At 45.8% G+C, this 15,969-nt stretch overlaps 1 protein-coding gene across 8 annotated transcripts in view; it reads right to left on the reverse strand.

The window, feature by feature from the left end:
* Positions 1 to 15,969, reverse strand: part of TNS1 (tensin 1) — a 441,100-nt gene that overhangs the window by 225,822 nt on the left and 199,309 nt on the right. Inside the window, exons 1-2 of one of the 8 annotated variants that reach the window (XM_069732697.1) lie at positions 7,983 to 8,037; positions 7,813 to 7,909 (exon numbers count right to left, since the gene is read on the reverse strand). The exons of 5 other annotated variants lie outside the window; for them this stretch is intronic. The gene's annotated coding sequence lies outside the window, so the exon portion shown is untranslated. Of the gene's footprint in view, positions 1 to 7,812; positions 8,201 to 15,969 lie in introns of those variants that run through there. 2 more of the 8 variants (XM_069732698.1, XM_069732699.1) reach the window with 2 other exon arrangements.

Here is a 15,969-nt window from a genome sequence, read left to right on the forward strand (position 1 = left end):
TAATGTAATGTATGTACACAGTGACTGCACCAGCAGAATAGTGAGTGCAGCTCTGGAGGATAATACAGGATGTAACTTGGGATCAGTAATGTAATGTATGTACACAGTGACTGTGCAGCGCCCCAGAGACCTGGTCGTTGCAGTATAGCGCTCTGCCGCTAAGGGGAGCAGCGGTACGTCTGATGGCACTAAGGAGTTCTCCTGACCAGGTATCACCAGAACACATTACACTTCACACTCCGGCCACTAGGGGGAGAAAAAGGCTTTATTTATTGGGCCGCTCCTCACACTGGTAAAACGAGGGGCTGGGGAGGAAGTTAGTCAGAAGCTGACTGGGTTGGATTCAGGCAACATCCCGTGGCAGGGGGTGTTGCAGGGAGAAGACACATGGGGGTCCCTGTCAGGCGTGGGAACCTGGCGGGTGCCTAGCGAACAGAACAGAACGTTACGGAACCGCGCCTGCACACCCCGCGGCGGTATCCTGAGAAAGAGACAAGAGGGGAAGAATATTGTGGAACAGTGTAAATGAGATCAAGCACAAAGGAGAGCCAGTAGGAGTCGTGCTGAGAGAGAGAGGCAACATCTTACTGAGGCGCGTAGTCAGTGGCCGGAACACCGCAGGAGTAACTGACTCTAGGCCTTACTTCAAACTCCGCCGGACAGTTAATTATAGGTTGGCTGTCTACCTTAAATTTCCTAAGAAGACATAGGGGGCAACATTGGGAGAGGGGCGTCTCTAGGGTCCCGGAAGACCTCCAAGCCTTCCCGTCATACGGGTGCGTCCTAGCCAAAATATACTGGGGGACGAGAAACTAGTAACATCTGGAACTAAAGAGAAAGAGAGAGAGAGAGCTGTAGAGAACGAACGAAGAAGAACAGCAGTTGTGAGGACTATTCCGAATGCTCAGCAGGGTAGGACTACAACACACAGGCGCTATTGGTAGGCAACGATTTCCATCTGCGAGGGAAACTCTGGATGTGCCCATCGGACCGGCCGGTCTCTGATAGCCCTGTTAAGCGTGCTCTGGATTGAGGATCCTGAAGTCTTCAGTAAAGAGGTAAAGAGACTGCAACCTTGTGTCCTCGTTATTGACTGCACCTCACACCATCACCATCCACCTTACTGGGAAGCCCTGGGGATATACTTCACCTGTGGGAAGGTATACCATCCAGCTGCCATTCCATCACCCCAGCGGACCCTACAGCAGCGTCGGTCACCCTGACCGAACACCACAGGTGGCGTCACGAACCCCTGACAGACTGTACAAATCCCTTTACTGGACGCCCCTTAGCAGGGTCGCGGACCGGGCCTAGCCACCGTGACAGCCCTTGGGATCAGTAATGTAATGTATGTGCACAGTGACTGCACCTGCAGAATAGGGAGTGCAGCTCTGGGGTATAATGCAGGAGGTAACTCAGGAAAAGTAATGTATGCACACAGTGACTGCACCAGCAGAATAGTGAGTGCAGCTCTGGGGTATAATACAGGAGGTAACTCAAGATCAGTAATGTAATGTATGTACACAGTGACTGCACCAGCAGAATAGTGAGTGCAGCTCTGGGGTATAATACAGGAGGTAACTCAAGATCAGTAATGTAATATATGTGCACAGTGACTGCACCAGCAGAATAGTGAGCGCAGCTCTGGGGTATAATACAGGATGTAACTCAGGATCAGTAATGTAATGTATGTACACAGTGACTACACCAGCAGAATAGTGAGTGCAGCTCTGCAGTATAATACAGGAGGTAACTCAGGATCAGTAATGTATGTACACAGTGACTGCACCAGCAGAATAGTGAGTGCAGCTCTGGAGTATAATACAGGATGTAACTCAGGATAAGTAATGTAATGTATGTACACAGTGACTGCACCAGCAGAATAGTGAGTGCAGCTCTGGAGTATAATACAGGATGTAACTCAGGATAAGTAATGTAATGAATGTACACAGTGACTGCACCAGCAGAATAGTGAGTGCAGCTCTGGAGTATAATACAGGAGGTAACTCAGGATCAGTAATGAAATGTATGTACACAGTGACTGCACCAGCAGAATAGTGAGTGCAGCTCTGGGGTATAATACAGTATATAACTCAGGATCAGTAATGTAATGTATGTACACAGTGACTCCACCAGCAGAATAGTGAGTGCAGCTCTGGAGTATAATACAGGATGTAACTCAGGATCAGTAATGTAATGTATGTACACAGTGACTGCACCAGCAGAATAGTGAGTGCATCTCTGGAGTATAGTACAGGATGTAACTCAGGATCAGTAATGTAATGTATGTACACAGTGACTGCACCAGCAGAATAGTGAGTGCAGCTCTGGAGTATAATACAGGATGTAACTCAGGATCAGTAATGTAATGTATGTACACAGTGACTGCACCAGCAGAATAGTGAGTGCAGCTCTGGGGTATAATACAGGATGTAACTCAAGATGAACACAGGATAAACATTTAACAGTGACTCCTAACACAAATATAAATAAAGGTTTTTCTACTGAAGAGCACTATTGTTACAAACCTAGGAGTATCTTTAATTTTGAGCCGAATATTCTAGGTTTGCACTTACATAACGGCTGGAGAATAACAGCTCATGGATAGTCGGAGTGAAGTTGTTGTGTTCTTTACTTTACTTGGTAAATGATACAATCACATTATTACAAGATAATGATACTGCAACCCAACTATCATTGCATAACGTTTTATGATCTTAATATATACTTATCTTGTAATGTCTTCACATCCTGTTCTGTCCAGATGTGTCCGGATCCCAGAATTCTAAGCGGCTAAAGTTCACCGACCGCCATATTGGGAAACCCAAGTGATGAGTGTCTCAATATGGAAACTGCTAGTGGCACCAGCCTCTCGCACGCTACCACCAGCGGAACACCGTCGCACCACACACACTGTATACGCCGTATGCACCACACACACACTTACGCTGTACGCAGCCTCGCATAACGAACACGCCGCTGTGATCAGCCGAATCATTGACTGACTGCCGCCATCTCTGTGCAATGTGACCGCCGAAATCTGTCTGCACAAAGATGGGGCGGTCAGATTTACTGCGCCTGCGCGAATTCCGCGCAGGCGTAGTGAATTATTCGGCTGATCCCGGCGGAAGATGCGCGAGGTGTCTACAGGCAGAGGATGCCGGTCACATTAAAAGGTTTTTCCCATGGACGAAAGTTCATTTTAAAAATGGTCTGTGTCTGACCGTGTATGGAGCATACCACATCTCCTGGGCAGGGGAGGAAGCAAAAGACAATACTGACATTACAGCAGGGGATCACAGTGGATTCATTTTGTGAGATGGGAGACAGTGCAAATGGGACAGCACATGAGGGGAGAACACAGCACAGAAACTAGATAGACAGCAGGCAAGGGGGAGAGCACATGGGGTAGACAGGTCAAAGAAGAGAGCACAGACGGGAGAAGTCAGCACATGGGGAAAGAGAGAGTGGATAGGTGGGTGAGCACATGGGGGAGAGATCCTCAACGCTGCAAAGCCAGCCCCCATCGCGACATTACCGCCCTCCTGATGTGATAGCATCGAGCCTCCATCAATCATATACTATTATACAGGACCACTTTATTCAGTTAGGACCCATGGGGTTATAGGGAAATGAATAAAGAATTCATGCATTGTGATAGTATGTTGGCTTTGTATACAGTGCCTTGCGAAAGTATTCGGCCCCCTGGAACTTTTCAACCTTTTCCCACATATCACGCTTCAAACATAAAGATACCAACTGTAAATTTTTGGTGAAGAATCAACAACAAGTGGAGCACAATTGTGAAGTTGAACGAAATGTATTGATTATTTTACATTTTTGTGGAAATTCAAAAACTGAAAAGTGGGGCGTGCAATATTATTCATCCCCTTTACTTTCAGTGCAGCAAACTCCCTCCAGAAGTTCATTGTGGATCTCTGAATGATCCAATGTTGTCCTAAATGCCTAATGATGATACATATAATCCACCTGTGTGTAATCAAGTCTCCGTATAAATTCACCTGCTCTGTGATAGTCTCAGGGTTCTGTGTGAAGCACAGAGAGCATCATGAAGACCAAGGAACACAACAGGCAGGTCCGTGATACTGTTGTGGAGAAGTTTAAAGTCGGACTTGGATACAAAATGATTTCCAAAACTTTAAACATCCTAAGGAGCACTGTGCAAGCGATCATATTGAAACGGAAGGAGTATTATACCACTGCAAATCTACCAAGACCCGGCCGTCCCTCTAAACTTTCATCTCAAACAAGGAGAAGACTGATCAGAGATGCAGCCAAGAGGCCCATGATCACTCTGGATGAACTGCAGAGATCTACAGCTGAGGTGGGACAGTCTGTCCATAGGACAACAATCAGTCGTACACTGCACAAATCTGGCCTTTATGGAAGAGTGGCAAGAAGAAAGCCATTTCTCAAAGAGATCCATAAAAAGTGTAATTTAAAGTTTGCAACAAGCCACCTGGGAGACACCAAACATGTGGAAGAAGGTGCTCTGGTCAGATGAAACCAAAATCGAACTTTTTCGCCACAATGCCAAACGATATGTTTGGCAGAAAGGCAACACAGCTCATCACCCTGAACACACCATCCCCACTGTCAAACATGGTGGTGGCAGCATCATGGTTTGGGCCTGCTTTTCTTCAGCAGGGACAGGAAAGATGGTTAAAATTGATGGGAAGATGGATGGAGCCAAATACAGGACCATTCTTGAAGAAAACCTGTTGGAGTCTGCAAAAGACCTGAGACTGGGACGGAGATTTGTCTTCCAACAAGACAATGATCCCAAACAGAAAGCAAAATCTACAATGGAATGGTTCACAAATAAACGTATCCAGGTGTTAGAATGGCCAAGTCACAGTCCAGACCTCAATCCAATGGAGAATCTGTGGAAAGAGCTGAAAACTGCTGTTCACAAACGATCTCCATCAAACCTCACTGAGATCGAGCTGTTTGCCAAGGAAGAACGGGCAAGAATTTCAGTCTCTCCATGTACAAAACTGATAGAGACAAACCCCAAGAGACTTGTAATCGCAGGAAAAGGTGGCGCAACAAAGTATTAAGGTAAAGGGGCCGCATAATATTGCACGCCACAATTTTCAGTTTTTGAATTTCCACAACGATTTAAAATAACCAATAAATTTCATTCAACTTCACAATTGTGTCCCACTCGTTGTTGATTCTTCACCAAAAATTTACATTTGGTATCTTTATGTTTGAAGCCTGATATGTGGGAAAAGGTTGACAAGTTCCAGGGGGCCGAATACTTTCACAAGGCACTGTATATTAGAATTACCAATTACTTATAGTAACTTTACATTATTATATATTATATGTTTTTCTTATTTATATCTTTGTTTTAGTGGTCAATTACTGACGAGGGAAGAGACTGACACCTCGGACACTTTCCACGTCATTACTGACAGGCGTCACATGGTCACTTGTTTGTAAACTTTCAGCTGTCCGGAGGCTACACGGGTCGGGTTGCCCAGTTGGCCTCATGCTGCCCATTGGCACAGACTGTCCAGCACATGGTGTGGTGAGGCCTCAGGGTGCAGTCATCATTTCTTATTCTCTTTGGACTCCATGATGTTTTGTATTGGTACATCGCTGCAGTATCTGTGTCTGACAACAAATCTTTTCAATAAATATGGGTATTAAAGATTTTTATGTTTAGACTACAGACATAACTATGTGACCATATTCCGTGGTCTGTTTACATGTAGCAGAGCTGAAAAGGTATTTTCTATTAACTATTATATCATTACAGTTCTATTTAAAAAAATGAAAGAAGAATACAAGTAAACTATAATTTACAGTATATCTGTCAGACTCAGTCTTGTGATATGTGACAGGCTCTGATCATCGGAGTTCTGTAACATGAGACACACTCAGCTCCACTTCACCTGAGGACAGTAACTCTTTCCGCTCCATCTGACCAGTGCTGCTGCAGCTTCATCTCCCCAGTTCAGCTCTGCTACATCTGATCTGATCACAGCATCCAACCCTACAGACTGCCGGCGATGGAACTGACTCCCTGCAGGTGATATGTGCACGTAACGCAGGCTGCAGGAACGAGGTGATGCACAGGTTGCAATATTTTGACCTCCAGCATCTCCTACTTTCATACAATAATTGCGGGTTTTGTATTTTTAGAACTTTGTAATTATGTACAATAAAAATGATATGATGATACCGTGTTAGCCAGAAAAATCGATGCAGATACTTTTTTTTGCCAAGAATGATTAAAGTATTGTAGGGAGTGATACATTTATCGGCTAATCAGAAAATTTGTGTTTGCAAGCTTTCTGAGCACAGATCACTCCTAGAATACTTTTGTCATTTTCAGGCATTAGAGTATTTACATACGGTAGATTTATTTGGAATAAACATTATCTCATAGAAAATTAGAATATCTGAAAAAATTGCAAAGTAATCCAACATGCCAATGCAAAGGAGTCTGGGGAACTACAAGCTCCAGCGTGTCCTGTCAACCAGTAACCACAGTATCATCATCATCATCAATCATCCCCCGGACTGTGCTGCACACAGACATCTCAGCCTCCTAGATTGCTTACACTGACAAATACAACTTGTTCAAAATGTTCCACATCCTTCATTAATGAATCAATCAGCAGCCAGAATATTAAATATATCTCAGAGGAATATATCAACTGCTGGATACATTATTGCAAAAAGCTGCACAAGAGCAAACGCATCACATTACAGTATATCGATGGCATAGACGTAATGCATACTGTGGCAGATATCTGACCAATTTATGGCCAGTATGGCTAATTGCAATCTAAATTGATGTGTAAATGGAAATTGATCTGATTGAAATCTGTTTCATCCATCTGCCAATATACATCATAGGTTTAATTATCAGATGAAGACGTAGATTATTGGTTCTGTTCTAACTAAATATCTGTGGGTGTAAATGGCCAAATCTGACCAATTTAATGATCTCTCAGGTCGGTCTGATTGGTCAGAAATCTTCACTACAAACCCTTAAGTTTTGCATTGTATCATCGATTTATCCTCAAGAATCCACATATATCCCCACTGCCAGCCATAAGGCTGTCAGCAAAATTCAGCGAAAATTAAAGTGTGCCGTTATAGGGGAGTTGAGTTTGTCGTTCTGATATCGGATAGAGAATTCAGTCATAAGAAATAGAAAGGGGTTTTTGCTTTGTTTTTTAGATAACGAAAAGGAAAATTGGTTCAGTTCTAACAACATTTCTGTGTGTGTAATAGGCCAAACAGGACAAATGTCATCTTTACTGTAAACCCCCAGCCTTCCACTGTATCACCAGCAGTTTAGGTCTACAATATCATCAGGAATCCAAGCATCCCACCATCTGTCATGGTCTCCATAAAGCTGTCAAAAAGGAGTCTAAAAATGTGAAATTGTGCCGATGTAGCAGAGCGGAGTTTGTCATTTTTTGATTCAACATTACATTTAATTGAGATATTGCAGAAGTTTACTGGCAAAGCGTAAATGACAACATGTAATGGCATAATGGCCCAAGGCACGAAATTACTAACTCGGCTCTGCTATGTCTGCTATATGTATACATTTATTAAATAAAATATAGTATGTCTGTGTCTCTTTGCCTATCCAGGTATTTGGGTGATCTAGTCCCCATATGCGGCTGCCTTGGACTCCGCCGTATAATCGGTCACCCATCATTCCCAGTCTTCCTCCCGTCTGTGCCATCTATGTCATTGCCATCATAGTCTGGATGCGCCATCTCCACCGGCACAAAGTCTCACCCTTGTCCCTTCTCTCACCTTACACAGCTGCCACAAGATCCCACAGGATCAGCCTTCTCCAGGTGCCACCGCCGGTCCTTGATATTTAATTTTCTTGTACAAATCCAAAGTTTAACTGGGAATCAATAAAAAAGGAAAATGAAAAGAAAAATAAAATGTATCTGGCTCCGTCCTTCCTTTCTTCTCACCTGGACACAAAGGTGAAGTGAGGAGGGAGGGGGCAGAGTGATGCCAAGAAAGTTATAGAATGTATCAGGGATACAAGAAGTGTCAATGTCTGCAACAAATTGAAACAATGTTGCAAAAAGCGAAAAAAGCTGAGAAAGTTCCCAGAAGGAAAAATGTGGGCGCAGAAGTGTAAGCAGTGGAAGCTCTGCCCTGTGTGTGAGCCGCGTGGGGCTGAGGCAAACACTGGGTATGAAGAAAGCTGAAATGCGATGTAGGGAGGGAGGGGGCGCCGCTTATTCCTTTCTATCCATTTGCCTCAATCTTGTTCCTTTTTTTTTTTTTTTTTCCTGAGCTGTTCACTCCAAGCAAAACACATACACACCCAACAGCAACTCCTGGCTGCTTTACTGATCTGTGCAGCCTTAAAGGGCATGGAATCCAGGAGGGGGGAAATAACATTGGGACACACATAGAGGGGAGAACAGCAGCATTGCTGGGGCCAGGTGGGAGGGGGCACAGCTGGGAGGGGCAGGAGGGGCCGCAGTCCTTCTCCTCTTCTCTTCCACATGTTATAAAATAAAAACTGTACATGCAGCTGGCTTCCTGTCTGTTAACCCTGCCCCTGCCAGGCGGGCTGCGCACAACGCTCGCGGTGCAAACATTTGCATGAAAATTTAGACCAATATTCAGGGGCACAATGGTAAGAGATGAGCAACTGATCAGCAAAGGCTCCACAGACAGCTTCAGGTAGGGGGTCTACCTGAGGAACCCAGACCACCAATGCAAAGTCTACAACAGCCCCTCCCCCAATTACCATATGATACTGGTGATGGAAAGGTCTTCAGAGCCCCTTCACCCACTGGGACAAGACCCCGAGTGGCAACAGCTACCGCTGCACCCCATGGTCCACAGTCATCCACATTGGGTGGAAATGACCGAACTGCCCAATGACTGGACCGGACATTGGAAGAATTTATTCCATAAAACAAATAGATTTATAATCCAAATCTAATTATATAGCAAGAAACTTCCACTGTTATGTGCAGGAAGGGACATGACCACCCCCGGCCACAAGGTGGCGCTCACAGCAGAGCATGTAAATAATGATTATGATTTGTTTATTATTATTATTATTATTTATTTATATAGCACCATTAATTCCATGGTGCTGTACGTGAGAAAGGGGTTACATACAGGGTTATAGATATCGATTACAGTAAGCAGGTTTACATTGACAGACTGGTACAGAGGGGAGAGGACCCTGTCCTTGTGGACTTACATTCTATGGGATATAGCGCCATCATATTCCGCAGCGCTGTACAGACGTCACCATCACTGTACACATCGGGGCTCACAATCTACATTCCCTATCAGTAGGTCTTTGGATTGTGGGAGGAAATAAAAATAAATATAGATCATTGGATCATAAAAAGGTTCTGTAACTTTCTAATAGACTTTGTGCTTCAATGTATCTTCAGTACCGTAGTAAGATCTCTGCTTACAGTCAGTGAATTGAAAGAGTATTGTTTACAATTAGAAGAGAACAATGCAAATACTGCTCACACAGCAGATGGATTTGCTACAATGTAGTGGAATATTGGAATGATTGGGCACTGGTGAGAGACAGGACATTCTGTCCACTATAAGGGCAGGGAAATAAGTTTCTTTTTACTGTCAGTGTCTGTGCACGTGTTGCAGTTTTCTTGTGCTTTAGTTGCGAATTTTCAGCACAGATTTCTTACAAAGTGTGAATGAGAATCTTGAAGTCTACAATTTTCCTTGCAGATTTGCAAACTGCATCATTTCAAGTCTTTGGGTATGTGCACACGTTGCGCATTTGGCCCTGCGGATCCGCAGCAGTTATCCATGCGGTGTACAGTACCATGTTAAACCTATGGAAAACCAAATCCACAGTGCACATGCTGCGGAAAATTCAACGTGGAAAAGCTGCAGTTTATTTTCCGCAGCATGTCAATTCTTTGCATGGATTCCGCAGCGTTTTACACCTGCTCCTGAATAGGAATCCGCAGTTGTAAAACCGCAGGGGAAATCCGCACAAAAACCGCTGTAAAACCACGATAAATCTGCAGGTAAAACGCAGGGCGCTTTACTCGCAGATTTTTCGGAATTTGTGCAGAAAAATCCGCACACGACTCCGCAACGTGTGCACATAGCCTTTCAGTGTTTTTTGCTGCAGATTTTACCCATACTAATGATTGTGGAAATGCCTAAAAATGTATGCAAAAATTAAAAAAAAAAAAAAAATTGTCAAAACTACACATTTTACGCTGTGTTCTTCCTGCCAACACATTAGTAGTTGCAGTAGATTTTTTAGCTGCAAATACTGAACGTGTGCACATTCCCTTACAGGTCTGAAAACTTATGAGAAATTGAAACACGCAATATATTAGAAAGTCATATGAGGAATATACAAAGGATTTGCTGGAGGACTACGCTGTTAAGCCAATTTCACACTTCCGTCGTTTGGCCCCGTCACAATGCGTCGTTTTGGAAAAAAACGCATCCTGCAAATGTGCCCGCAGGATGCGTTTTTTTTTCTCATAGTCTTGTATTGGCGACGGATCGCGACGTATGGCCATACATCGTGTCCGTCGTGCACTGGATGCGTCGTGTTTTGGCGGACCGTCGTAGAGAAAAAATGTTCAAGGGAACGTTTTTTCGTACGTCGGGTCCTGCATTTCCTACCGCGCATGCGCGGCTGGGACTCCGCCCCCTGCTCCCCGGGACTTTAGAATGGGCAGCGGATGCGTTGAAAACCTGCATCCGCTGCCCACGTTGTGCCGAATTTTCACAACGTCCGTCGGTACGTCGCACCGCGTACCGACGGAGGTGTGAAAGAAGCCTTAGTTGGCCTTGTTACTTGTGGAGCTGCAGTTCAGACCTCAGTGGGTTTTCCCTTTCACGCTCGTCTCTCGGGGGAACAACAAGTGACTGCAGGATCTGAATCCATATACATTTTGTTTACAGAAATACATAGATCTGCAAAGGAGCTGCATACACAATATGGCCGGAGATTTGTAATCATTTTTTATTTCGGATTTTATATATTTTAATAACACTTGTCATGTGATTACTTTGACTTTTTGCCGTGTACTTGTGCATTTTGCAATCTTTTTGCTTGTGTTTTTTGGTCCTGACATACGAGTTGCGGAGCTGCAGATTCTGAGCCCAGTGGTTTCCTCTGTATCTTCCCTTTAGCTCTCAACAGGGGGCAGCCACAGACAGAAGGGGCCCCAGTTCAAGCACAGCACATGGGCCCCTCACAATCCAACAGCTCATCATCATGTAGCCCATATGTGTTTGTGACAGACTCTGCAGCTGGATGTGGCCCCCTTATCTCTAGGACCCCTGACCATGGGTTGCACCAGTTATGTCCCCCCATCCCTCAAGTGATACTTTCCCTTTGCTGCTGTTACACTTTGCTTTCCAGAGTTTTGTACATTTTTGCTTTTCTCCTCCATGAACGCCTCTAGATTTTTTTCTGTTGCTGATCCTTGTACCTTATATTTGCCATTGCAAGTAAGGAGATATATATAATCCTGAAGGAGACTTTGCTCTACAGCTTAGTTTTGCAGACATTGGACCAACTTCCCCAAACAACCCCCATGAATGAGAACATTCCCATTTACTAATTCCTAATAATTTACTAATCCTCCAAACTTCTTGCAGATGAGAGTTTGTTACAGTTGCATCCAGTCTAAACAATCCTGTCCTCCCTGAGCTAAATGGTCTAGACATCAGGATGATACTTATTAGCTGCACTGATACATTGAAGCAAACGGGCCAGACAAGAGAAATTTGTTCTGTGCTATTTGTATGTCACAGAGGGATCTGTAGAGTAGATACAAATGTAACAAACTCTCAGCAGTAAGAAGTATAGGATCAGGACATGTTCTATTCACTGACAACAAGCAAATATCTTGGAAATGGTAAAGAACAGAAACAAAAGATGTTAGAAAAGTGCAGACCTTCTTATCATGATACATAAAGAGCACATCTGACTGGTGGGAAGGAGTCCTGGAAAATCACCAGTAAAATGTTAGAGGAAAGTGACACACTGGAGCGGCCCGCAGAGCACAACTACCCCCAGCCGAGCACCTGTGCTCAGTAATGGACACATTCCGACCTCTGAGAGAGTAAGAAAAATAATCTCAGTGGCATTCCACCCCCCAGGTGAAATTCCTCATATTCCAATAACATGGAGCAGGTCTGGGTTAGAGGTGGCTGCGTCATCTGCCCCCTCATCACTGTCCAGCATAGCTGCTGGGGGGAGATCGGGTCATCTGCCCCCTCATCACTGTCCAGCATAGCTGCTGGGGGGAGATCGGGTCATCTGCCCCCTCATCACTATCCAGCATAGCTGCTGGGGGGAGATCGGGTCATCTGCCCCCTCATCACTGTCCAGCATAGCTGCTGGGGGGAGATCGGGTCATCTGTCCCCTCATCACTGTCCATAATAGCTGCTGGGGGGAGATCGGGTCATCTGCCCCCTCATCACTATCCAGCATAGCTGCTGGGGGGAGATCGGGTCATCTGCCCCCTCATCACTATCCAGCATAGCTGCTGGGGGAGATCGGGTCATCTGTCCCCTCATCACTGTCCATAATAGCTGCTGGGGGGAGATCGGGTCATCTGCCCCCTCATCACTGTCCAGCATAGCTGCTGGGGGGAGATCGGGTCATCTGTCCCCTCATCACTGTCCATAATAGCTGCTGGGGGGAGATCGGGTCATCTGCCCCCTCATCACTGTCCAGCATAGCTGCTGGGGGGAGATCGGGTCATCTGTCCCCTCATCACTATCCAGCATAGCTGCTGGGGGAGATCGGATCATCTGTCCCCTCACCACTGTCCAGCATAGCTGCTAGGGGGAGATCGGGTCATCTGCCCCCTCATCACTGTCCAGCATAGCTGCTGGGGGGAGATCGGGTCATCTGTCCCCTCATCACTGTCCATAATAGCTGCTGGGGGGAGATCGGGTCATCTGCCCTCTCATCACTATCCAGCATAGCTGCTGGGGGGAGATCAGGTCATCTGCCCCCTCATCACTGTCCATAATAGCTGCTGGGGGAGATCAGGTCATCTGCCCCCTCATCACTATCCAGCATAGCTGCTGGGGGGAGATCGGGTCATCTGTCCCCTCATCACTGTCCATAATAGCTGCTGGGGGGAGATCGGGTCATCTGCCCCCTCATCACTGTCCAGCATAGCTGCTGGGGGGAGATCGGGTCATCTGCCCCCTCATCACTGTCCAGCATAGCTGCTGGGGGGAGATCGGGTCATCTGCCCCCTCATCACTATCCAGCATAGCTGCTGGGGGGAGATCGGGTCATCTGCCCCCTCATCACTATCCAGCATAGCTGCTGGGGGGAGATCGGGTCATCTGCCCCCTCATCACTATCCAGCATAGCTGCTGGGGGGAGATCGGGTCATCTGCCCCCTCATCACTGTCCAGCATAGCTGCTGGGGGAGATCGGGTCATCTGCCCCCTCATCACTGTCCATAATAGCTGCTGGGGGAGATCAGGTCATCTGTCCCATCACTATCCATAATAGCTGCTGGGGGGAGATCGGGTCATTACAACTTTCCCTGCTATTTTCACTAACAGGAGCTCTATGGAACTCTCGCTCTTTCTGCAACAAGTTTTCCTACATCCACGATCTTTTTGTTACTACCAAACTTTCCTTCCTCGACATCTCCGAAACCTGGCTCACCCCTTCAGACACAGCCTCTCCTGCTGTACTTTCCTATGGTGGCTTCCACCTTTCTCACACACCCCGCCCCAGCAACAAGTATGGTGGAGGAGTTGGTTTTCTCCTGTCAGATAACTGCTCCTTCACCCCAATCCCACTGCCACCCTCTGTTACCCTCCCTTCCTTTGAGGTGCACTCTGTGCGCATCTATGCCCCCAGCAACCTCCAACTGGCTGTCATCTACCGTCCCCCAGGGCCAGCCACCACCTTATTTGGCCACTTCACCACCTGGCTACTTCATTTCCTTTCTGCGGACATCCCCACTATCATCATGGGCGACTTCAACATACCCATTGACACTTCCCTCTCAGCTGCCACTAAACTTCTATCTCTCACTTCCTCCTTCGGCCTCACTCAATGGTCTTCTGCAGCCTCTCACAAAGACGGTCACACACTGGACCTCATCTTCACCCGCCTCTGCTCTCTATCTAACCTCTCTAACTCACCTCTTCCACTCTCTGACCACAACTTTCTCACATTCTCATCTCTCTCCACTCCATGTCTACAATCCCCACCCCACAAACTTTCACACCCTCGCAGAAATATTAAACATCTTGACCTACACTCATTCTCTGAATCCCTCCTCCCTCTCACAGACATAAGTTCCCTACACAATGCGGATGCCGCTGCCGCTCTATATAACACCACAATAGCTGTAGCTTTGGAATCTCTTGCCCCTCTCACACATACCAAAGCTCGCAAAATCAACAGACAGCCCTGGCACACCAGCCTGACCAAAAAACTGAGGCGAGCCTCCAGGGCTGCTGAGCGCAGATGGAAAAGATTCCACTCTAACGAGTGTTGTGAATTCTGTGGCTGAGTTCACTTCTGTGGTCACAAGTGGTATTGCAGTCTCTGGGCTTCCTCCCTCAGGTGTTTTGGTGAGCTCGTTGGCTGCCTTGCTATTTAGCTCCACCTGAGTCTGTCTTCCTTGCTCCTTGTCAATGTTCCAGTGTTGGATCTGAGCTACTGCATCTTTCCTTGGGCCTGCTGCTCTGCTAGATAAGTGCTTCTAGTTTGTTTTCTGTTTTTTTCTGTCCAGCTTGCTATTGTCTTTTGCTGGAAGCTCTGAGAAGCAGAGGGGTGCACCGCCGTGCTGTTAGTTCGGCACGGTGGGTCTTTTTGCCCCTTTGCGTGGTTTTCGTTTTAGGGTTTTTTGTAGACTGCATAGTTCTCTTTGCTATCCTCGCTCTGTCTAGAATATCGGGCCTCACTTTGCTGAATCTATTTCATTCCTACGTTTGTCTTTTCATCTTGCTAACAGTCATTATATGTGGGGGGCTGCCTATTCCTTTGGGGTATTTCTCTGAGGTAAGTCAGGCTTGTATTTCTATCTTCAGGCTAGTCAGCTCCTCAGGCAGTGCCGAGTTGCATAGGTAGTTGTTAGGCGCAATCCACTGCTGCTTATAGTTGTGTGAGGATAGATCAGGTACTGCAGTCTACAAAGATTCCACGTCTCAGAGCTCGTCCTATTGTTTTTGGTTATTGCCAGATCTCTGTATGTGCGCTGATTACTGCACGCTGTGTTGCCTGATTGCCAGCCATAACAGTACAAGGAGCCATTCAATGATTCCCAATAGAGGGAAAAAAGAAATCCTGACATCATTTTTTTTTCTTAGCTCTGTCTTCAGTCTTTTTTTTCCCCTAGACATTAGAGTGCTTCAGGACACAGCTGTGGACATGGATATTCAGGCTCTGTGCTCCTCAATGGATAATCTCGTTGTAAATGTACAAAAGATTCAAGATACTATTGATCAGAAATCGATGCTAGAACCAAGAATTCCGATTCCTGATTTGTTTTTTGGTGACAGAACTAAGTTTCTGAGCTTCAGAAATAATTGTAAGCTATTTTTGGCCTTGAAACCTCATTCTTCTGGTAATCCTATTCAACAGGTTTTGATTATTATTTCTTTTTTGCGCGGCGACCCACAGGACTGGGCGTTTTCTCTTGCACCAGGAGATTCTGCATTGAGTAATGTTGATGCGTTTTTCCTGGCGCTCGGATTGCTTTATGATGAGCCTAATTCAGTGGATCAGGCTGAGAAAAATCTGCTGGCTTTATGCCAGGGTCAGGATGATGTAGAAGTATATTGTCAGAAATTTAGGAAATGGTCAGTACTCACTCTGTGGAATGAATCTGCACTAGCGGCTTTGTTCAGAAAGGGTCTCTCTGAAGCTCTTAAGGATGTAATGGTGGGATTTCCTATGCCTGCTGGTTTGAATGAGTCTATGTCCT

The sequence above is a fragment of the Ranitomeya imitator genome, chromosome 7, assembly GCF_032444005.1.
Source record: "Ranitomeya imitator isolate aRanImi1 chromosome 7, aRanImi1.pri, whole genome shotgun sequence".
Taxonomy (NCBI): Eukaryota; Metazoa; Chordata; class Amphibia; order Anura; family Dendrobatidae; genus Ranitomeya; species Ranitomeya imitator.